Consider the following 25,982-nt stretch of genomic DNA (forward strand, 5'->3'; position numbering starts at 1 on the left):
AACAATTTTTTATTGGTATCGAATATTAACAAATAATTACATTATCTGATAAACAAAACAAAAAAGTTTACATCTCATTAAAAAAGAATTGTACTCATTTATACCCCAGTCCCACTAGGCCACGATCACACTACGATCTGTGAAAAAAAGGCAAATGTTGATGATCGTAGTGCGATCGTGTAGATCGCAGTAAGGTCGTATCACGGTCGTGTTGAGGTCTTCAAGATCGTGAGGAGCGTGGCCAACTTTGAACTTGTTCAAAACAATCGTGGTGCGGTCGTGCCGAAATCAGGTCGTAGTAGAAGCGTAGTGAGAGCGCACTAAGATCGTAGTAAGATCGCTAAGGTCGCTGTATAATCGTAGCGAGAGCGTAGCGAGAGCGTAGCGAAAGCGTGATTCTATTCGGAGAAACTGCGCTACGATCGCACAGCGACGTTATCACGACCTCACTACGACCATCACGTTCTCACTGCGACCCAACTACGCTTCCACTACGACTATACTACGCTGTTCACGACCATAGTACGATTCTAGCACGCTCTTGCCGTCCTCATCACGCTCGTCTTACGACCTGACTACGTTCACACTACGACCATCATTCTCATTGTCGTTTTCACATAAAATATATAAAAAAAGCTCCCTAGATTTTGTTAGTTTGAATGTAATTATCCATTTGCTCTAACGGCTCAGCCATGCTTCTATTTTTATATAGATTAGACCGTTGGTTTTCCCGTTTAAATTGTTTAACAATAGTAATATTTTGGGTCCTTTATAGCGTGCTGATTGATGTGAGCCAAGGCTCCGTGTTGAAGGCCGTACCTTGGCCTATAATGGTTTACTTTTATAAATTGTTACTTGGATGGAGAGTTGTCTCATTGGCACTCATACCACATATTCCTATATACACTGTATATTGATAAATCTATGTCATCTCTGCTATAGTTCACTAAAATATCGTCATTGAGCTTTATGGACCAGCAATAGGTTGTAATTTAGGTTGGATTGGTCGGTCCGACATCTCTGCTTGATCAGGATTCGTTACTTTGCTCCCTCTGCCTCTACATCAACTCCTACCACCATGCCCACGTGTTCTGGTAGATTTTGGTGGCATGACTGTATTGTTTCCGAGAAATCTACGATTTAATCGGAAATAGAAGGAATTGAACTGTAATGATATGGAACACGATGTTGACGTTATTGCTGAGAACGTAGTAAGATCGCGCTATGAACGTAGTATAATCGTGGTAAGAACGTGTTATAATCGCAGTAAGATCGTGTTGCAATCGGATAACTCGTGGTATGGTCGTAGTGAGAACGTGAAGAGCGTAGAAAGATCTTGATAAGCGTAGTGAGGTCGCAGAATAAGCGCAGTGAGAACGTGGTATAATCGTAGCGGGATCTTTGTAGAAGCGTAGAGAGGACGTAGTAGCATCGTGAAAGCAACGAAAATTTACATTTTCATGCCGCTCATACCGCGACCACACCACGATCTAAAATTATTTTAGATCGCGGTGAGCGTGGTGCGATCGTGGTCTAGTGGGACTGGGGCTTAAATGGACAAAATGTAATAATACTTTATTCCGAAAGCAATACAGCTTATAGGATACATATACACAATTTAACACCAGTATAAGAATTTTACAAGAGATGTATAATATATATAAATATACAGGTGTGCATGAAAGAAAGTATAATACATAATACATAATACAAAATACGAAATACGAGCGGAGAATAAAAGCAATTCTTTATTCATTTTATAGCAGCTTTAAACCAACCAGCATTAACATATTGACAAGGAAGTATACAATGATTTATATTGGGTACACAAACTTTTTAAACAAGTCTAAAGAAATTTAAAATCGATAATACACATCAGTTATTTTGTATAATTTCTATCCGTTTCATGCTTCATTTCATATTCAATTACAAAAGATAGTATCATATATTATGTTTTAACATTATTCCCTAGATATTAGCTATTGGTGAAGCTTAACCAAATGAAAAAAGTACCGAACTTCACGGAACATTTAAATCGGAATGTCCCTCTTCATATCAAAAGCCCAAACACATCAAACAAATAGAAACCAATTATCATACGTTTGACTTGGTACCAGCATTTCCTTATGTAGAAAAATGGTGGATGATACCTGGTCTTAAATCTAGCAAAACCTCTCACTTGTATGACAATCCCATACAATTCCATTATATTGACAACAGTGTGTGACCAAAACAAACAGACATAAAAGGTAAAAATGTCAAAAAGATGGATACAGCAGTCATCATTGTGCTATAATTTTTATCAATATAAGAACAAACATATGTCAACAACCAATAACAAAAGGGCATACATATATAGAACATAAGCAAACCGAATGACAAGAATACAAAAAAGACAACAGCACAACACATTCGTACTAAGAGTACTAAGCCACGTCTTTTAGGACTAGACGAAATAGTAAAGGTTAATGATTCATAAAGACAAATAAAAGAACACTATGACACGTAATTAGGGTGATAAACAACGTCACTACCTAAAATATATACTTCAAGAAAATCATGTTAAATTTGTGAAGTTGGTACGAAACATTTATCAATAAGGTCTTCATATCTTCCGATGAACTTTTTTTTTAGAAAAAGGACGAGACTTTTTTTACATAACCCTGACTCATCAACTTTCTGCACAGACGCTGGTCGCGTTTTATTAAAACTAAGAGTTCCAAGTGGTGAAGTTGAAATCATCACTTCATAAGATTATCAGACGTCATCACGATATGGAATAATCGTTTCACAGATAATCGCTTATATGTTCCTGATGTCTTGACTACAATCCTGTCCACTTTTTCCGAATGTGAACAACTGAATTAAATTAATAACCGTTTTTTAACATGACCAACATGACACGTTCCATATGTAAATGAGGAGTACGATCTGCTTATAGATTTTACCTCCGTAGCACCTGAGATCACCCCCAGTTTTTATTGGGGTTGATGTTGCTCAGTCTTTAGTTTTTAATATTGTATTGTGTGTACTTCCTTTAATGGCAATGACGTTTTCAACTTATTTTCGGCATATGAGTTTGAATGTCCAGTTATCTGTTCAATGCTCTTCCAACTTTGTATTTGTTTGGCTTTTTAACTGTTTTGATCTGAGCGTCACTGATGAGTCTTATGTAGACGAAACGCGCGTCTGGCATATTAAATTATAATCCTGGTACTTTTGATAACTAATTATAAACAAACGGGTAAAATAAGTAGGAAAATGTATCTTTCCCGACAAAATTCAAAATGCAAGTTGTTATTCTAGGGAAACCTATTCAGTTGCAAAATTTGTAAAAAAAATTCTTTTAACAGAATATTGCCATCAACATTGCATGATAATGAATATAATTATACAGTTAAAACAAATTATAAAAGGATATATAAGCACCTACCTTAAAACATCATTAAGAAAATTACCAGTCGACAACTAGAGTGTACACAATTTATTATTGAGACGTACTAATCAATTCAGTTTCATATATTTACCTATGATAAAGCTCAGTGATTCTTATTATTTATGATACGCCTTTTTTATGCTTCATGTCATATTAAATATTGTGTTGAGTCAGTCGTGTTCTTACGTGTTGTTTCCGTGATGGCACATGATGCCTTGGTTCAATGATCAGTATGACAGAATCATTTTTCAAACACAAAAAAGCTAGCAACCAACCTATGATACCATAGAGTTTTATTTTTTCGTACGAGCAGACTGTGACTTACCGTATAAAAGTTTAGAGTACCTCTGTCTGATTACCTGCACTTATGTTGTTACTGATGTCATTAAAAAAGTGGGGTTTTGCATAATTGATTTTGACGTTACATTACGTTTAGATGATTTGGTGCCGATCTGCAACGTTTCGTGGTATGCCTTTTTATAATGTGCTCTTTAGGTCTGAAGCAGATCGATATATGTCAGATATTGGGCAATAATGCTTTTTGTTTTATAGGATACAGTCGTTTAATTTTTTTTTTTAAATACACACCTATATACAACATTTCATAAAGTTTATCATAATTAAAATCTGCAGTATTTCTGAGAGGCCAGTAGGTCCGAGACCACAAATATAGTCCCTAGTGTTGACAGTGGGTTACTTGCCATTAATTTTTATACCCCTTCCAAATTTATTTCTTCATGTTTAATGCCTTAAATTGCAAGAAGGGGGGTGAAATTACACTGAAAAAAATTTTGGGTTCAGAATTTTAAAGGAAAGTAGTGATTTGGTCCAGCTGGAAAAGGTTGAAAATTAGCACTTCGGAAGCTGTCAAAAGATTTCAAGACGCCCTAAACAGAAAATTGTCCATATTTTGAGTTAGAGCCGATGAAGGTTTCTATAATTTTGATATAATTTGTCCCAAAAGTAGAACAACACACTGTAAAAATTTCATTGAGAAAGCGCAGGTGGGATTTTTTTAATTTTCATTTATCTTCTCAAAGAAATGCACTACGAAATAATTGTGGTCGCGGACCAGGAAACCATTTTTAAAGATGCGTTTTGGAAGTCTCTCGTTTTCTTTCTCGCCTAACAGAAATATCACAAACACCTTATGAAAATGTTTGTCAATGAAGCAAGACGTCAACCTCAAAGGATTTTGCCTTTGATATAATATCACCGAACTCGTTATTTATATAGTACAAGTACACACCCGTGATATCGCGGGTCCGTGACTGAATTAGAGTATATAACTATGCCTAAGCCTTAATTTAGTAATTGGTATTGTCATCTGATAAAGTCATGTCGATTATAAGATACACAGTTTTCTCTGCTTTCAAATCTTTCTGTTTGAACCCGTCGACCTGAAACTTATCAATTATTGGAAATATTAATTATTTGGAAAACAAAAGGTCCAGGCTATCCAGGAATGGGGTATTTTTTAATCAACAGCATTGTCCTATATTAGTTATCTTAGAAAGTCTTGCTAATTGCTGAATAAAGCTACAATAGGGAACAATTTGACAATGATTGAATTTAGTAGTGTCAGCCCTTTGATTATGACCCGTGTATATAGCAAAATCCTAAATACACCGTTTGGTGGTGCGCCTGTCAAATGCGGAACGTACAGATAAGGTAATAGCTAACAGGTGAATATACTATTGGTATCGGTATCGGATTAGACCCGGAACTTGTTAATTATTGGCAATATTAACAAGTAATAGCTTTTCTAAAAAGCTTGCCGTATTTTAGCTGATTATATTGAGATCAGTGGTTTGTGAGTATGTTATTTTTATTGGAATATTGCACTCCGAGCAATATGAATGCATAGCCCTTTTTTTCTACTAATTTGTGATTTTAGTTGTATTATTGGTGGACCAGGTTTATATTAATGGAAGGAGACTTAATAAAATGGGGAATGATATTTATAATGAAATGCATACTGTGTCTATAATCAACTTGATAAAAGAGCATATAACCTACATATAAAAAAGAAGATGTGGTATGATTGCCAATGAGACAACTATCCACAAAAGACCAAAATGACACAGACATTAACAACTGTAGGTCACCGTACGGCCTTCAACAATGAGCAAATCCCATACCGCATAGTCAGCTATAATAGGCCCCGATAAGACAATGTAAAACAATTCAAACGAGAAAACTAACGGCCTTATTTATGTAAAAAAATTAACGAAAAACAAATATGTAACACATAAACAAACGACAACCACTGAATTACAGGCTGCTGACTTGGGATAGGCACATACATTAATAATGTGGCGGGGTTATACATTTTAGCGGGATCCCAACCCTCCCCCTAACCTGGGACAGTGGTATAATAGTACAACATAAGAACGAACTATAAAAATCAGTTGAAAAAGGCTTAACTCATCAGATGGACAAAAATACAAGTGGACGTGGCCGGGTATGTACTTTTGAGGATTACTACTTGACAAAATGGACTACTACAGAAGGCCTTTCAAATTTGAGAATGATACATCTTATACTTACATGTATAGAAGTGATTGATATCTTTAATATCTGACTTTTGTCTTAGAAGATGCAATTAGTTTTGACAGTACAAGTTAAGTGTTGTTATTACTAATTTCCAGATGTACAATGTAGTAATACTTAAAAAAGATGGTTTTATGGTAATGGGATTTGGAATTTTTCATGTTGTCACCTGTCTTATATTTTTTAATATATCACGTTGTGGTTTGTAATCTTGACAAATTTTTTTTTGAAGTTCCAATGACAGATTCAGGGGGGGGGAGGGGTTTGGCCGATCAATGCATTTAAATGGGGACATATAGTTGGAACCCCCCTTTTTGTCCTGGGTTGGAACCTCCCTTTTTTAAAATGGCTGGATCTGCCCCTGATTTCTGAAGATGAGGGCTTCATATTACTATTAGCCTTTCATAGTGCTTTATATTTGGTTGCACATGTAATACTTTGAATATTTATATTTTCATTTCTGATGGCAACCATTTCATGTAATACATATAGTCAGGATTATTAGTTAGTTTTACTTGTTAATGTTTATTGTCATGATCAGTGGCGGATCTAGAAATTTTCATAAGTGGGGGCCGGTTGACTGCCTACTTAAATCTACCTCTGGTGATTGATATGGACTAAATAGAATTGCTGTTTGGTGTGAACCAGGCTTTGTGTCGAAGACCATACTACAACCTATAATGGTTTGCTTTTATTAATTGTGACTTGGATAGACAGTTGTCTTTAGTACTTCAATATGAGAATCAGTTATATCTATGTACAAGATTGAGAAAAAAAATTTGTAATAAATTTAAAACATATACATGTATTTAATTCTGTAATACCTGATAATATTTATCAGTTATTTGTGCTTTTTTCATTTGATGTTTACTCTCTGATAATGTCAGTATAATTTGATTGGTTGTCATAAAAAAATTGGGTCAGTTTGCAATTGTCATGTGCGGGTACAACACATCTGGATCTTCTTTCCCCTTTCCTTCATAAAATTACGCATGAAATTCATCACAAAAATGCACCAGTTATTTGGTGAATGAAACACTTGTCATATTGTTTTATTTAAAATCAGAGGCTGAGTTAGAGGGTTTTTCAGGGGGGCCTGGGCTGCCCCTTTTGTTAGAAAAATTTGGTTGTTTATATAGGGAATCACTGGAGCATGACTGGAGCGGGCCCCTTCTTAGGCAGTCAGTGGGCCCCTGCTTATGAAAATTTCTGGATCCACCACTGAAGTTTCAGTAAAGTTAGATTAGTTTTTTTGACATATTATGTTGAAATTTGAACAGAAAATGAATGAAAAACCTAATAAATTTTAAAAATGCACTTTTATTAAAAGCTTGTTTGCTTATAATATTCACAAGGACGTAACATATCCTCCATGCTATTCCAATCTGAGTTTTTGTTCATACATAGTCTGGTGCTGTTCCAATGCAAGTAGTCTTCTTTTTTCTGTTTCTTGAGAAGTATCTGGTTTACCTGTTCAGTCACCATAAAGTGTTACAATTCATATTTAAACGCAACACATAAATAGTGACCAAAAAGGTACCGCTATCACATGAGAGAAGCTAGTAAAAAGTAAAATGTATACATTTTAAATACTTTTGTGGGAGCATGAAATGAAGTACATATATAGATAGTTTTTTATAGACCATAGAACAAATAGGCAAACAAATTCAAAGGAAATGTACATGTAAGATGAATAATAAAAAAAGAAGAGCCATGTCCAGGGGCCCAAACTTGACAGCATTTGGTGTTGAACAGGTTAAATGTCTGCATTGACAATAAATATAGCCTTTGTTAGAGGTGAGCCAGGTCACCTTTCCCTTAATCAGCCATATTAAAGGTAACCGCATGTTTCTGGGCTGGGTCGAAAAATAAATGAACATGACTTTGAAAAATGCTAAAATTTTAAGATAAAAAAAATACACCAAATTGGGGAGACATCTATTAAAATGTTTGAATATGAAGTTGACAAGAACTAAGCTTTTCAGATAATATACAGACTATTACAGTCAGCCTAAAGACTCTTTGCCTACTGAAATGTTTGCTTACACAGTGCTTTCCTAAAATGATTTAAAATCAGTGGGATAGTTTTCATGAAGAATGCTGAGCGTACAGGTATTAAGACAAAATAAATGTTATGTTACATGTATCTACCCAAATAAGTAAAATATAAAAATTCTTCTAAAACAATGATTAATCTCCTGATTTAATTGACTTATCAGTATGCTTCCATCCACTGATGAAAATTCCATCTGAGTTGATTTATTATTAATTATTGTGCTTTGAATACACCTTATTGCTACAAAATGTACATGTCTGCCATTACTAAATGTACATCACAAATGTTCCTAGTCAAATAATTATGACGTCTGGCAAGGCTATTTTAACTTTTTTCTGGGACGCCTTCTTAGGACTGACGTCTGGCAAGGCTATTTTATTATTTTTCTGGGACACCTTCCTGCGACGTCATAACACAGAAGCCATTTTTTAACATGTGGACTTTGGAGTAAATTTTGGGGGGAACTTTGTGACCTAATTTATAGTAAAGGGGGCCCACTTTAGTCATGCTTCAGTGATTTCCTATATAAGCAAACAAATTTTTTCCCAAAAAGGGGGGGGGGGCTAAATCCGCCTCTGCTCATGCCACAATGGAAAAGTAATTGTTGTATCACGTCAATGGTTGAAGAGGGACAGATTCTCAGGTCAGCTGGGACAATAAAGGGGGGAGACTTCTCCCGTCATGCTTCAGTGATTCCCTACATAATTAACCAAATAGTAATTATATCATCACGAAAAAATGTACTACAATGTAATTGTAAGACCTGATGATGTGAATAAATTGAAATCAGACATATCAAATGCAGTTCTCAGTGCTGTTGATATATCAATGGACAATGACTGCTTATACTATAATAGTCCCAGGTCCAACAACCAAATTTTCCCAGAAAGGGGGGGGGGGGGCCTCCTGGACCGCCCTCTAAATCCGCCTCTGACAACTCAATTAATCATCATGTACGAGTATACATCAAATTGTCTACCCCACAAGCGAACATCTTTTGGGAGCTCGCTGTGTTGCAAGTATTTTGGGTTTGAAGGAAATAAGATGCGATCATATAATTTGCTGCCTTCAATGATAATATCATCTATAGTCAGATCCCTCTATAGTCGAGGACGTTCAGCTAGAGGGGGTTAGCCTAGATATACAACTGTATCCAGCTATGTCGATATAAAGTCGTTCACCTATAAGGACATTTTTTTTCTTATTTTTTCTGTACACTTAGCTTTGATTTTTTATTACATGTACCATGCATTGTCAAGCTTGGTAACTCATAAATGTTTCTCAGTGATAATAGAATGCACAATACAAAGTATGGGATGTCAACAGTAAACTTGCAAAAGCTGACACTATAATCACTGTAACCCTTGTCGATAACTATACCGTGATGCTTGGTGAAGGCTTCTTTGCACACAAGAAACCATATTGCTCACCTTGTGAGTTTTGTATTCTTCTAATCAGTCAGTTGTTTTTATGGTTTTGTTTATTTCCAACAAAAATCAATGAAGCGATGAAAGCGCGGGAAACGAAATGACATCTCCGGTAAATTCCGTGATTTTAATATTTTCTAATCAATATGTACAAGCAATGAAAAATAAATGGTTATTATTTTTATACTTAGTGCATACGTTTTGTGTATTTATTATTTAAAATATATGCTTACGAAGAAAACTAACACTAAAGTATCTCAATCATTCAATCGTTTTAATACACAGTTTAAAGTGTAGATTGTGTGAATTACTGTTCTATTTTTAAAGTAGATCAATGATACATAAATATACAGCCTCGTACCAAAATTGCAACATAATTTCAAGATAACATGATTTTATTATCACAGAATTGTATTGATTTAATTGATTGCACTAAATTGACAGTGCTTCGTTAATAAACATTATAGCTCTTTACGATAGCAAATGAACACTTCATTACAAATTATACCGATGACCTACTATCATGATTTTTATCCGACCGCACATACGGACGCGTTGACACATAATGCATACCACTCATTAATAGCCAATCAGACGTTAATATGACCTTCATTTCCCCCATAATCATTCCGGAAACAGCCACGAAGCAGCCATTAAATAGTATTTATAACTAATGAAATACCATTAACAGATTTACCCGAACCTGACGTCTAGCATCTGACTTATCAGACCGGACCGTATCACCCCGTATCACCATGGTGATACGGTAATTATGTGGAAAACAAAAGGGTCTGGAGTGGTGTAATTTTTAATCTACACCATTGTCTTATATTAGTTATATATAGAGTTGAATTCTTTGATTTGTCGTTTTTACCCGATGACGGCTGACAAATTGGACCTCGTAATTTTAGTATTATAGATATGTAAAACGTATGTAAACTTAGTTTGGTGTACCGATTTCGTGTACAATGAAGGACAACTCTAAGAGTATAAACAATGTCTGTCCGTTTTCTTTAACTTTTGTCGATTCTAAAGATGTAGTGAATATATAGATTTTACCACTGCACCGAGAGCGCATCCAACACGATTAACTCCTCGTGAGTCAATTAAAATGTTGAAATTTGTCAAGTGTTTTTAATATTTGAAATCCAACCGTCGAGAATGGAATAATACATGTGCATCATCCTTCGTATCTTACAATGAATGGATACATGATGGTTTCTGTTTAACGTACAAAATGTATAGTGGTTGATCAAAAGTATGATCAGAACACCTTATTGCGAAATGAAAATGATATGTATCAGACAGACACTCTGGACCATATTTTGATGTGCTATTTCACAAAATACCAGTCCTCAGGAAGACAGATATAATACATTGTATTCATATAAATTGATTTTGTATTTAACAACATATTCACCAAAAAACGAAGTCATAGCGTTGACCTCCATGAATAACAGTTTGGCAAAATAAAATTAAAGTATATAAGATTACCTTATCAAAAGACAGTATTCGTAGACTATGTGCCTTTATAAGGCAGTCCCTTCTTTCTTTCTTTTTTTTTTGTAATATATGGGAAATGAGAGGAAAGGAATAAATATTGACGTCATAACTGTATTTCAACCAAATAAGATCTGGGATGGAGCAAAGTTAATAGTGCGGTGACTGGAGGCAGATTTTTTGGAATTTAATCTCCCCCCCCCCCCCGAACACACACCTACATAATATATCATTGGAAAGAGGAAATCGTGTACTATAATAATAAGCCTGTCGTCAGGACTTGATATGGTCACATTTTTTTTAATTTGAGGTCAAAGGTCATATGTAAAAATCTGTGAAAGTTTGGGAGGGTTTCAATTTTGACATTTTTTTCTATTTCTAAACTCTACCTATATACAAATGATACTGTTTTGGCTTTAGTAATGTTTGTTTTATACATAAACCTTAATCATTGAGATTTTTTTGTCAAAACAAATCCTAAAACTACGTTTTATAAACAAAACTTCAGAAATCAAGTTTTCAACCTATAAAATGTTTAGAGCACCTAAACCATATGAAAAATATCAATTTCAGGTAAAAATCAAGTGTCATGCAGGACAATACTTTAAAATTATTTTTTAAACTATCATAGTGGGTGAGTCATCAAACCAAAGCCATAGAACACTACAGTCAACTATGACCTTAAATTGATTTGCGGATACTTCAGTTTTTTTTTATAGACTACCCGTTGCTTTTGGATTTTTTCACAATTATTACTGCTACCATAGTATTATCTTTTGTTGTGTATTTAACTCTGGTTAATATCTATTACATTATAGGTTTTGTAACTATATCCCCCCTTTTATCCCTTCCAATGTACCCCAAACTTCAAAAGTATTCCATATAAAAAAAGAAGATGTGATATGATTGCAAATGAGACAACTCTCAAAATGAGACCAAATGAGACATAAAACAATTATAGGTCCCGTACGGGCTTCAACAATGAGTAAAATTCATACTGCATAGTCTTCAAATCCCAAAATGAATAATGTAAAACAAACAAAAAACGACCTGATTAATGTACAAAATAAATAGAAAGAAATAAATATAGTATATAGTATATAGAAACAATCGACAAACACTGCATTACCGTCTCGTGTCTTGGAACAGACACATACAGATATTGTCTGGGTTTAACTTTTTTTAAGGGCACGCCAACACTCCCCTAACCTCGGGAATGGAACCGTGTTTACCAGTGCAACAAGCTTTATACCAAATCAACCGTTATCTCCATCATCTTCATTTTCATCAACCGTCAGAAGACATGTTTTAATATTTCTACAAATTTCACTCATGGCCACAGGTCTGCACATGAAAGGTTCTGCTCAAAGCAAACACGGTATTTTGAGTTTTTCTTTACAAGTACAGACAAGGTATTGTAGGAAGTCCGAAGACATTTGTTCCTAAAAAAATACCAGCTTCAAACCATCCCTAACAATTCATCCAAGATTTTAAAACAGATCTAAAATGGGGTTTAGGAAGGTGTGATGACATCCATATGCTTGTCTGCCAAGATGCTGGGGAACATTATACGAGACGTACACACTATCTTGAATTCGCTCAATTTCATGGTTGGCAACACATTAGATAGCGTCGCACTTTACTTTAAGTAGTTTAAAATCCATTGGCATATTCAATGTTTCAACAAGGTGTGTTTGAACCAAACTCATGGTACATTTGTAAAGCCAGTCCTAAATGAAAAGCAGTAAAACAAAAACGATTGCCTCAACAATTGCTTAGCATTTCCAAAATTTCTCAGGTGCATTTCCTGAGAATAGTCTTGGCTGTATGCATTTTCATTGAGTAACCATAGAATGAATTGCAATAAATACGAAGGCATTTGGCTGAATTAAGAAGGAAGATACAATTCATATGAAGTTGGGTAGTCTTCTTTAGAGTTTAGATGTCTTTTCTAAGTAAACTTGCAGCGGAATGAAATATCTGTCCTTTATTTGTGTCTATTACAGTTGACATTGAGATTTTGAGGTCAGTTTTCAATTGACTATAAGCTTATATGGCATCTTAAATAGTAATTTTGCTACTAAATATTATGTTATATTTGCCTTGAACTTGTTGAAGTTGTTTGACAACTGAATTTCTATAAAATAAATTAGTTTAGACTGCATTTTACATGTTGAATATTTTAAATTAGAATCAGCCGGGAGGAATGATCTATATTAATCGAGTAACGGTGTCATGAGGAATGACCATTAAATCGTTGTCAATAGCCAAAATAAAATTACTAAAAGCAGTATCGTGTTTTGAAGTATCTGCTTCCACGGATTTTTTTTTTTTTTTTTACGTTTTTTGCAAATAATTTGTAATGCAACCAAAATGACAGAGTGATTGAAGTTTAAAAGAGATGGACGGGAAACTATTTCAACTTTAACTTTATCTGACACGGATAAAACATTTTTAATACGCTCATCTGATTCAAACTTGAGTATTTTTTTATCTTTCTAAAATGTTTTGTTGCAACAAAATATACAAGCGCTCCAGTTTAACGACTGCATTCTAGAACGTGTACAAATACCCGAAACTGAGGGACAACCGTGAGCCAGAAAATTGTATGTCGTCATTAAATATTAGACTAGAAGCTTCCTCGTTCTAAAAGGGGAAACAAATATGTTTACTTGTGTAAGTTTTGTAGCATGAACGATGATAAACTGCCTGCACGGAGTTCTTCAAAATAACAGCTATTGCATGAAACAGCTTGATGTTCACCTCATCCAATATTTTATGCAATTCAGATACAAAAATCGACTTCCCTAAACTGGTAAATTGACTCAAAATTTCAATTGAGGTTATTTTTTGGTATATTATGCACTGCATAAAATGTAACGACTTTTGACTTTTCTTTGAACTTAATGGAGCAAGTTGCAAAGGACTTGACATATCACGGAATATTTACTGAAACTATCCGTCAATTATTTTGATTTTACAGTACTTTTCTGACAAAGTATATTTGATGTTTTATAACGAAAAAACATAGAATATAAACATATACAAACAAAGTATGTGGCATTTATCAGTGCACTTTCATTGAAAATATGTGTATAATAGCGAAAAAGGTAGTAATTTCATATATCATTTGAGATCAAATTATTGACTAATACACAAAATGTGACGGAAGGCAAGTGATTGAGTTCCGTGTTGAAATTGAAGATATTTACTCCATTCTTTTTCCATTGATTTCTAAAGTTTTTTTTCATATTTTGGTTCCGAAATTTTTATCACTAATTAGTTTTATTAAATATTATATGCTTAAAATATTATGGGATAATTTGTATTACTACTATGAAGAGGAAACTAAAGTTTGAGTCTGAATTTGCAATTAAAATTACCTCAATTTTAAATAGTCTAAACTTCGCAAATTTTATAGATTAGAAGAAATTAAAATACTGAATGGAATATTTTGACATATAAAAATAGCTCCAGAAAAACTATTTCAATTAAATGTAAGCAAACATACACTTTTTTTCATTTTGAAAAAGGGGGGTTGAAACTCTCCAATATACTACCAGTCATTAAAACGACTTTTTAGAAAAAAGTCACCGTACGAAATTCTGACAACAGGGAAAAAACTAAAGAAGACATATTTGTCTTTAAGTTAAGACCATTTTTAGCCGTGTGTTATTTGGGGAGATTAAACTCGCGATCTAGACGATGTCACCGCACTATAACCCTCAGTCGATTTATGACCAATTACGAAATTACAAAAGTGTCCACTAAAGGGGGGGTAGTATGATTACATAAATGGTACCAATGTTAATGCAAAAAAAATGCATTTCGACTATTGGTGGCTCTCTTCAGTGATGACCAAAATATTTGAATATCCAAAATCCAAAACATATGTTGAAGTGTGGATCAGATAAAAAAGGAACTAAAATATAGTCAAACCTGGACAAGGAATCAGATTAATCCACGAGGTAGATATACTAATATTTCTTATAAATTAAAATAGTTGCAGAAATTTCAAAACCAAATGACATCCGTATTTCCGGCCTTAAGAAGGGTCTAAGACTTGTTGAAGGTCTTTCATTTCTTTATTCTTCAATCATTTTTCTCTATTATTTCTCTATTTTGCCCTTTTTTTCTATTATTTATATTTTAACAACCTATTATTCTCTATTTAAACACTTTATCCTATCTTTCTCTATTCTTTATTTATTAGCCCTTTATTCTGCACTATTTATTCTCTATTCTCTCATAAAAAAAAGCTTTCATTCCAATTAAGAATTAAAGAACATTTTAAATCGCTTTTTATGGACATGGTTGTGCCTGTTGATATTTTAAGGAAAAGAAAACTTGACGCCTTAAGAAACAAACAAGAGGTTCTCAAGAGCCTGAATCGCTCACCTTGATTTGTTGGCATTTATCTTTCGTTTAAGAGTTTAGGTGTCCAATTTCATCGTAGTTTGTTTTTTTGGTGTAATGTATATTAATAAGTGTTTGAAAATGCAGTTTTTTGTCATACTCTCTTCAAAAGCTAGTTAAAAAGTTTGTTAGGTTTTCCAAAAGGTGATTAACTGAAGTTGACTTACATCAACATTGACTAGTCTGTTGCAAATAAACATGTGTTTTTTGAAGAAACAGAAAATAAAAAACAAACTATATTCTAGATACTTTCCAATTTAGTGTCAGCAACCCAACAATGGGTAATTAGATTCATCTGAAAATTTCAGGCCTGAAAGAACATTACCTTATGAACTCTTTAACTCCTTGTCAGATTTGTTCTAACTGCTTTGGTTTTTGAGATATAAGCCAAAACCTGCTTTTTACCCCTATGTTTTATTTTTAGCCATGGCGGCCATGTTTTTTGACGAAACAAAAAATAAAACACTTTATTCTAGATACCCTAAGGATTATTCAGCTTAAGTTTAGTTGAAATTGGTTCAGTAGTTTCAGAGAAGAAGATATTTGAAATAGTTTACACCAGACGGACGACGACCAGGAGCGTAGCTAGAATGAAACGATGTGCGAGCAAGTACTGCCGAGCGTAGCGATGCGAAAAAATTTTGGGACCCTTTTATGCAGAAAAATGGTTTTTTTTTTCGGTTTTCGGTCATAGGACGGTTAAAAGAGGAGCTACATATAGATAGGACTTATAAACAATTTATGAATGTAAAACTATTAATAAATCTTCTAAATAGAGTAAATCATGGTCATTTGAATACATAAACAACACATTTTTGTGATACCGAATTTACTCAAAATTGTCCAAAATCTGCTCTTCGGGTTTAGGCAGAAACGAATTTCTCTATTACTTTGTCAATATTCACACTGAATTCCGAATGAATATGCCGTAATGCTAGCGATGATAACCTGTCGTTGTTCATTGTTGACCGTGCATTTGCTTTCAACAGACGTACGTAGTACCTTGACAAAGATACTCCACGGTAGCACTTGCGAGATGTTATAAACCAGCGTACGTGTTTGCCATCGAGCGATATCCCAATTGAATTCGTCAAAATTACATGCCAGGTCAGTTTCGCATGTCTCAGACAAAGTTGAGATTTCTTCATTTGTTATATTTCCAACAACACAAGGAAGCAGATACGGCGCAAAGAAGCGATTTTCTAATAATACCAGACGCGACTCCACTCTCCAGTTCCATTATCATATGGTCTATGAACGCAAAATACAATGAGACTTTCCAATACTGTTTTTGGCGTGTTTGCAGGGTGATTGGCTCAGGTAGTGTGACAAACATGCATCGGGTTCTGATAAATCAAATCGCAATTGGTACATCTCATTCCAAACAGATAAATCGTATCCAGTAAAATCTGCTCCGAAACTACATGTCTTAGACTGAGTCTGAGACTACTACAACGAGTATATCAAATTCCAATCTGGTAAAAGATACAAGTTACTGTAAGAGTTTGTCATGATCTCTAATACAACTTTTATTTTGAAACCAAATGCCGTTATTTAATGAGATTTCATCAATTAAAAAAGTGACGTATGTGTTTCCTTTAAACATTTAATTTATTATAATTTTTTATTTTGCCATTTTTTTTTTGCATGCCGAATCGATGTGCACGCAACTGCGTGTTAGCGTATAGGGAGCTACGCGCCTGTCGACGACGGACGCCAAGTGATACCGTTCCGAATCCGAAGGAACTGGGAGCTAAAAAGGTAAATGAATGACAATCAAAAGGAATATAATGCGTTTAAAATTTTGGAATAAAAATGCCATGTTTGAGTTTTAACTGTATGAACTCAGCCATTATTTTTTTTTTGTTTGGTATTGGCACGTGTTTATTATTATCATGCATGTGCCTGGACTCAGATAACCTAAATGTAGCTTGTTTTTGTAGATGAATATATATTGTCCGTCTATTTCTCGGATGAGTGGAGTGTTGGTAGTTGGTGTGGTATGTGCAATTTCCAATATTTTTTTTTAGTTTCTTGCAGGTTTTTTTTATGTACAATTATCTATTGGAATCGTTTTTTCTGGCTATTCATATTTTTTTTTTCTTTCATGGCCGCATTCTGCCACCGTACTATTCCTACATTTTGAATTTTATAGGTAAAAAAGTAAAATTTATGTTGGAGTTCCCAGAATTTTAATGTAAACAGGTATAGGATTATGCTGTAACAACACTTAACTGATGAAGTAAGGTAAATGCAGGTAAATCTTTTGAAAAATAAAGAAAAAGAATAGTTTCTATAGCAATATTTTATTAAGTAATTTCATGGCACAATGTTATTCACAAGCAATTGAAATTATTTAGGTGAAAACATTAATATATACAAATACATAATATTAATTGAAATATAAATACATTAAAATTCCAGTAAATTTTCTCTGAAACTAATCACTAAATTTTGATTTACACTACATATTTATTGATACAAAGCACCCAAAAATACACTAAAATAGACATTAAAACAGAGCACTAACATAGTAATAAAATGCACTAAATTAAGCACACAGGTAATAATAAAAATAAGAAGATGTTGTATGATTGCAATTGAGACAATTCTCCACAAGAGATCAAAATAATGAAACAGAAATAAACAACTTTAGGTCACCATACGGCCTTCAACAATCAGCAAAGCCACAACAGCATTGTCAGCTTAAAAGGTCCCGAAACAACATATATATTGTTCTTCCCTTAACCTCCCATGTATGAAAAGCCAAAACAGTAAAATACAAAATGTAGGAATAGCCAGAAGACACCTTTGGGAAAGCTGTTTGTTTTATTTCGTTTTATTATCCATGCAACAGATTTACATACAATTAGAAATTTTTAATTGATGTTTATATTAATGTTTCATGTTCTGTCCGACTCGGCTTCTGTTAAAATCATTATTTATTTAGGTGGACGATAAACATTTTATTACTAGATTTATGATGTCTGTGGTAGAGACGGCAATGTTTTCTTAACCGTCTCATGACTTGGTGCACGTGTTAAATTTTCAATCTTTGTCAGGTTTATTCAGTCAGTTGCATTGATAAGATAGTAACAGTATAGAAGTGCAAACAATTCAAATCAATATTATTTGGTTATTTCATAACTTTTAACAACTTCTTAAAAAATGCCGCGAGTTCGTAAAAAGCGTGTTTCCAGTAAGAAAAGTAAGAAAAGTGACACACCAGTTGTACAGAATTCTAATACAGAATTGACACTTGACGAAGTTAAAGGAAAACTAAGAAAGCAAGGCATCAGGGCTCCATCAACTTTCACAAAAGAGCAGTTATTGGAACTATTAAATGAGAATTCAGGACAGGATAATACAGTTATGCCCGAAATTCCAGCATTAACTCAACTTACCACCAGTTTAAACAACATGGAGCAAACTGTTCAAAATCAAGGAACTTTAATTCAGTCGCTATTAGTTAGAGAATCAAATATCATTAGTCAACCTGCATTCGTGAGTGATATAAATAATGGAGTACATCATGATACAGGATCTTATCACACTACCAAGGTTTCCTCAGGCATGTTTCCGCATGTTCAAGCAGTGTCACCGAACGTTCGGAAGCAGATTTTAGAAGGCAAGTACATTAATCTGGCTACCCTTCTTAACAATCAAGAAAACGTACAAGATTACAAAACCGTTGATGAATCTGACGGGTCCGTATTGTTAATCAAACATCGCGATCCCCGCCTTCAAAGAAACTTGTCTATACAAGAGTTTCTAGAAGCTTTTAATATTTACAAAAATATTATCTGTGAAAAGCAAGACCGACGAATCGAATTCGATATGTATATTCAAGATATCATTGATATCTCTGCAAGATATAAAGGTCCCGTTTTCTACGAGTATCACAAGGCTTTCGCAAATAAGGTAGCTGCTATCAAACTGACCCATGGTAAAGTTGTAGATTGGTCCATCAGAGACGAAAAACTCTATTCATCCATCACAAGTGGACAAATAATTAAAGAATGTGAAACATGCGGTAGTCTTGGGCATCTCACAGCTGTTTGTCAAACGTTACCAAGCTTTGGTCAATCGAATAATCGACCCAAACCAACTTATAATCAAACTCATTTTCAGAAATCACAAGTTGGGAGTAACGATCGTGTTGATTCCAATACAGATATACGAGGACGCCCTGTTCTTTTCTTTCGTGGTCGGGAAGTGTGTAACAATTTCTTATCAGGAAAATGTTTCAAGGGGACAAAATGTTCATTCGCCCATGTTAATACTAGATCATCTACTGGTGCTACTCCGAACAATAGGCCGTCACAAGAACAAGCGCAGGCCAAGAATTGACTAGTGTCTACGCCTATTGATATCGATCAACTTGAATTTGAACTTACACATTATCCAGATAAAAAATTTTGTTTTTAATTTAATTAATGGACTTCGATATGGTTTTGACACAGGCATAAACGTACTACCAAGTAAATCTTTGGAATGTAAGAATTTATTGTCTACCAAGAAATTTCCCGATGATGTTACGAAACTGGTAGATGACGAACTTCGTAAAGGATACCTTATTGGGCCATTTACAAAACCTCCGTTTGATACTTATAGAATTAGTCCGATAGGTATTGTTGAAGGAAAATATTCAAAAAAGAAAAGATTAATTCTAGACCTCTCGGCTCCTCACAACAATGATGAGCATCACAGCATCAACGATTTGATAAATAAGGAAGACTATTCATTAACCTATGTAAGAATTGACGACGCTATAAATATAATTAAGTCATTAGGAATTAAAAGTCAATTATGTAAGTGTGACGTAACCGATGCATTCAAATTAATACCTGTACATAATTCTTTATGGCGATTTTATGGATTAAAATGGAATGACATGTACTATTTTTATACTCGTTTAGCATTTGGTTGCCGTTCAAGTCCCAAGATATTCGATACATTATCAGTGGCAATATGTTGGATCTTACAAAATAATTACGGTTTGCGGCACGTGTTACATTTGTTAGACGATTTATTCCTGATTAACAATCCTTACGTAGATGCTACAAGGAATATGAACACAATGTTATATGTATTTAATAGTTTAAAGATTCCTCTCAGCGCTCATAAAACAGTTGGTCCATCTACTTCATTAGAATATCTCGGCATAATTCTCGATTCAATGCATATGATTGCTAAATTACCTGATGAGAAGCTTGTTAGAATTAAGGATATTTTATACAGCTATCTTAATAGACGTTCATGTACTAAGCGTGAAATGTTAAGTTTATTGGGTCATCTCAATTATGCATGTAAAGTAATTATACCAGGGAGATCGTTTGTGTCGTATTTATTGACATTAGCACACTCTGTTAAAGAACTTTATCATCACGTTACAATTACAAAGGGATGTAGAGATGACATGGCAATGTGGTTTAAATTCCTAAGTCAGTGGAATGGTATATCATTTTTTATCAGCGATAACGTTATTAATGCGTCCGATTTTCATTTATTTACGGATGCTTCATCAACAATCGGATACGGAGGTTATTTTAGGAAAAGGTGGTTTCAAGGCAGTTGGCCCGACGATTTTATTCGGCCCGATGAGGAGTCTTTCTCAATGGCTTACTTAGAATTGTATCCGATTGTTATATCTGCTATTTTATGGGGGCATGAATGGTCTACTAAACGCATTCTTTTTCATTGTGATAATATGTCTAGTGTGTACATTATTAATAAGGGTCGTTCAAAGTGTAACGTAATTATGAATCTTGTTCGCCGTTTAACTTGGTGTGCGGCTAAATTTAATTTTGTTGTACATGCTGTACATGTACCAGGGAAAGAAAATAACATAGCAGATGCTCTTTCTCGTTACCAGATGAAGCGGTTTCGACAATTGGCTCCAGAAGCTTCGCCAAATCCATGCACCTGCCCTCCTCATTCCGAAATTGTGTGGAGTTAGACCAAGCAGTCGACAGCTTATGGAATAAAAGTATCAACGTGAATACCCGCAATGTTTATTCAACAGGATATAAATGTTTTATTCAATTTTGTGGCAATCATATCACTGGATTCAACTCAAGGACTTTCAATATGTCTAAAGTTTCGGAAGATTTATTGATCTATTTCGTGGCCCATTGCCAATCAGTGTTAAAACTGAAATATTCAACAATCAAATTATATCTCGCTGGAGTTCGTTTTCATGGAGTTAATTTTGATAATGTGAACCCACTTTGTGATAAATTTGGTCATACATACCAACGCTTGCAAAATGTGTTAAATGGAGTTAAAAAATCTGAGAGTAAGCCATTACGACAAAAGTTACCAATAACGTTTAAAATTTTACAGGAAATAGTAACTTGTTTGCAATGTGGATTTTTCAATCATGATTATATGGATTTAACATTTCAAACAGCGTGTGTTCTGGCATTTTATGGTTTTCTGAGATGCAATGAGTTTACATGTAGAACTGTGTTTGATCCAGATTCAAATTTATGCGTTTCTGACATAAATTTCGTTTCAGAATGCGAAGTAACTGTTAATTTAAAAGCTACAAAGACAGATATATTCCGACAAGGTATTATAATTTCCTTGTTCAAGATAGAGGGCGTCGTTTGTCCGTATAAATTGCTATCCCAGCTGATGAGTGTAAGATTAAACCTAAACGCAAAGCAGAATGATTCGTTTCTCGTTGAAGAAACCGGAAAACCACTTTCCCGGAACTATTTTATAAGCAAGCTGAAAACAATACTCATAGCATTAGGATATAGTGACAAGGATTATAGCGGACATTCTTTTCGATCAGGTGCGGCCACAAGTGCTAGTTCTCAAGGTATTGAGGACAGCATGATACAAACACTGGGACGTTGGAAATCAGATTGTTTTAAACGTTACATTAGAACTTCCAAATTGGATATTAAATCCGCGCTGGAAAAGATTAAATGACAAGATACAATGCCGAAAACGTTTTTTACCATCGGTTATAACTTTGTAATTTGTCCTCCATCCTAGCCTTGTGTCTTTTCTTCTCACGTTGATCTCAATATTGTGGTTAAGGATTTTTATATTGACATTAATTTTTCTCTAGATCAACTTTAATTTTAACAAGACACAAGGCTTCATCAGGCACAACATCTTCAATCTTTTGGGGTTACTCAATATGCAACTTGGGCAGGCAACATAACGTTACATATTTCGTTTTGGGCTATGATATTTTATTTTGGCCAAATTTAATATCGTTTCCCCAAAACATTTCTGAGTAGTTAGGGTGCCTACGTGCCTTAACGAGGAATAGTCTCATCTTGATTGCTCAACAGCTCTATTTCACGTCGGTCTATGCCCACAAAGATTTACTCTTATGCGGTACCACGTGGAAAATCAAGTAAGGCTATACCGCTCGGGAACGGCTTGCTAAAGTACTCTGAGACAAGTAGACTGGTAGTCGTACACACACGTGTATGCAAATACCCCTATGGTGACGCATTTCTGTCAAAGATATGTGGCTAGCTCAGGCACAGTATTTTAGCGGCAAATTATCCTTAATTATCTGAGAACACACTATCATTTTATGTACATACTGTGTGTTTTGTGTCAACTGCAGGTAGCATGTAATTTGTTTTGTTCTTGATTTACAATATGACAGAACTGAGTGAATTACATGATACTAGAGAAAAAATATCCTCAAGCATTCACACAGTGTGCCGCGCACACTGCTCGGATAGTTAAGTATAATGTTGGCGTCAGTTAGTTTACATTCATCGCTTTTTATTCACTGACGCCAAGGAAGTTTTCTGTAACATAACGTGTTGCCCTTAAGCCCAAATATTTGTATAATAAAAATAATTATTTTATTATGTTTTATATTCTTTCAGTACTCAAACAATCAGACTGGGTATCTTGAAATACTTCCTGCTGGACGTTTACAGGCTTTATATCAACAATAACTACTTTCGTAATTATGGTATATTGTCTGTGATCGTTCTTATAGACGGTCATTAAAAGCTATCAATTATCTGCGGTCAAGGTTAATTTATATGTATTTGTACATCTCTAATCATTGTTCACGCCTGTAATTCTCTTATCAAAGGTCTATTAAGGTCAACGCATTGAGGTTTTATTAGTTAATTGGCTTTGGTCTGCTGTGTCGGTATTAACTTTGGATCATACGCTTGATGTGTATTTATTATGTTTGAAACATGTTGTATAAATTAGAAATTTTTAATTGATGTTTATATTAATGTTTCATGTTCTGTCCGACTCGGCTTCTGTTAAAATCATTATTTATTTAGGTGGACGATAAACATTTTATTACTAGATTTATGATGTCTGTGGTAGAGACGGCAATGTTTTCTTAACCGTCTCATGACTTGGTGCACGTGTTAAATTTTCAATCTTTGTCAGGTTTATTCAGTCAGTTGCATTGATAAGATAGTAACAGTATAGAAGTGCAAACAATTCAAATCAACCCTCCAGCCGCCCCAACACCGTGTATCCCTCAGAATCTCCCACATTTTTTAAGAATCTTGTCTGAATCAGACTATTTGTAGTGATTGGTTAAACGGTGGCATTATTTTTAAGTGATAGATTTCAAGACAAAATATGAAGTGTATTTGATTACTAGTAATGTGTACAATAAATACACAAGGGATGGATTACATCAAATTTGTCCATCCCATTCGCATACTGGGACATGTACTTGGAAACTCATGCTTTTGTTACTTTTTAGGTTTTATAAATTGTTTTATTAAATCAAATAAGCAACGTTGATTGCATGTTATAGTGCATTTCTTTCATAGGAATATTTATATAGTTCCATAAAAGTGGTGTTATAAGTTAAATTCATGTTAAATTACAGTTAAACTTTTGTAAATCAGTTTTAATTTCCCCTTTCTACAGATACAGCATGAATAAATAAAAAGCATAGTTTTGCTTGATTATTCCCTGATTTTTAATTTTTATTTTATGTATCTACCATTTTGGAATAGTACACTTATAATCAAAACATTATGAAATTCACATTTTTGTCCACATTTTTGGCTCTTATATCTTTCCATCCCGGACCTTTAATTTTTAATTCAGTTCAGTTTTCTGTTAAATAACTTGGTTCAGTCCCTTAAATTACAGTGCATTTATATCACATTCCTTCCAAACGCTTATACATGTATTTGTATTAATACGACTATACATTGTTACACAGTAGCTTCCTTATATCGAGTTATACTAACAATTTCGAAAGCTAACTGCACGACTTTAATTCGTTTAGTTTTGGTAATTTACAAGTACTTTGGTAAAGTTATCAGATGAATATTTAGAACTTTAAAATAACAACACCTTATGGAAAACAACAGTCAAATTTCTTTTCAATTTATTTCGTTTGTAATTAACGAATATTTTGTTTAGACATTCCAGAGAGACACTAACCGTCAAGCCTGTGTCAACTGTCTGGTCACATTTACATTGGTTTCAAATAATTTTGATATCTGTTGTTCTTTAGTCTTGTATTCTAAAAAAGATGAGATAGCATTTGTAAATAATAAAATTATTTCTCAAAAAGACAGAAAAACATGATGAAAATATTTATTCGTATCTAATTCTGTGTTAATTTCCATACACGTTTAATTAGAGAGATAGAGGTATGTTACCAGTCCCTAACGTTTTAACGAAGGAAAATACCACCCATTGTTTACATATAAATATGTCCAAACCATGTCCATTTCAAGTGGTTTGTACCTCTGTTTTATAAACTTACAAATACACAGTCATTTAAACAAATTATTTTCTTTATAAATGGAGTTTGTGGGTTTAGAAGAATTTTTCACTTTTTCTTCATATCAATTAGAAGAATTTGAAATAGCAACCATAAAATTTATATCCTTAACGTTAGTCAAAATATGGAACAGAATTATAACCATTATATATATTTGATTTCTTTTTTTCATTTTTGCTTGATTTATCATACTTATTATTATTATAGTTAAATTAATATCATGTTAAATTTAAATCATCATTTCCCTGTTGACATGTGGTACATTGTAGACTTGAGAAAGTTTCACTTTTCCATGTAAGTATATTTTTTTTTCACCGATGTGTTGGAAATCAACCCATTTAAACAGTTGCTTAGTTTCTTTTTCGGTACTTGAATTGTACACAATGATTATTCCATCTAAGAATAATTTTATTACTTGATAACTCTTGACCGAATATTTGCAAGTAAATCATTGTGAAAAAAAGGAACCCGAATGAAAGTAATACTGCACACTGTATAATAAAAGGATCCGAAGCAAAACAGTTGAGAAACTTCTACAGGCAAGCATGAAGTGATGTCAGAGTTTTTGCTCTGTGTTGAATCAATGCATGTTTGTGACTTTCAGATTGATAACAGAAATAAAAGAACTGTTTATTTTTGTTATTTATTTGTTTGCTTTGCATTTACTGAATTTGTGTCTTAGAAGGATACCCCATATTCTTCCTCATCTAGAATGGTAGTTGTTTCTTTGGCAATCATAAAAAAATCTCAACTTTTTTGTTAACATGATATGACGTCATAGTCAAATAATTAAAATGTTCCGTAAAAATATCGTCTGTCTTTTTTTATAGT

This window comes from Mytilus galloprovincialis, chromosome 4 (genome assembly GCF_965363235.1).
Source record: "Mytilus galloprovincialis chromosome 4, xbMytGall1.hap1.1, whole genome shotgun sequence".
NCBI classification, from domain to species: Eukaryota; Metazoa; Mollusca; class Bivalvia; order Mytilida; family Mytilidae; genus Mytilus; species Mytilus galloprovincialis.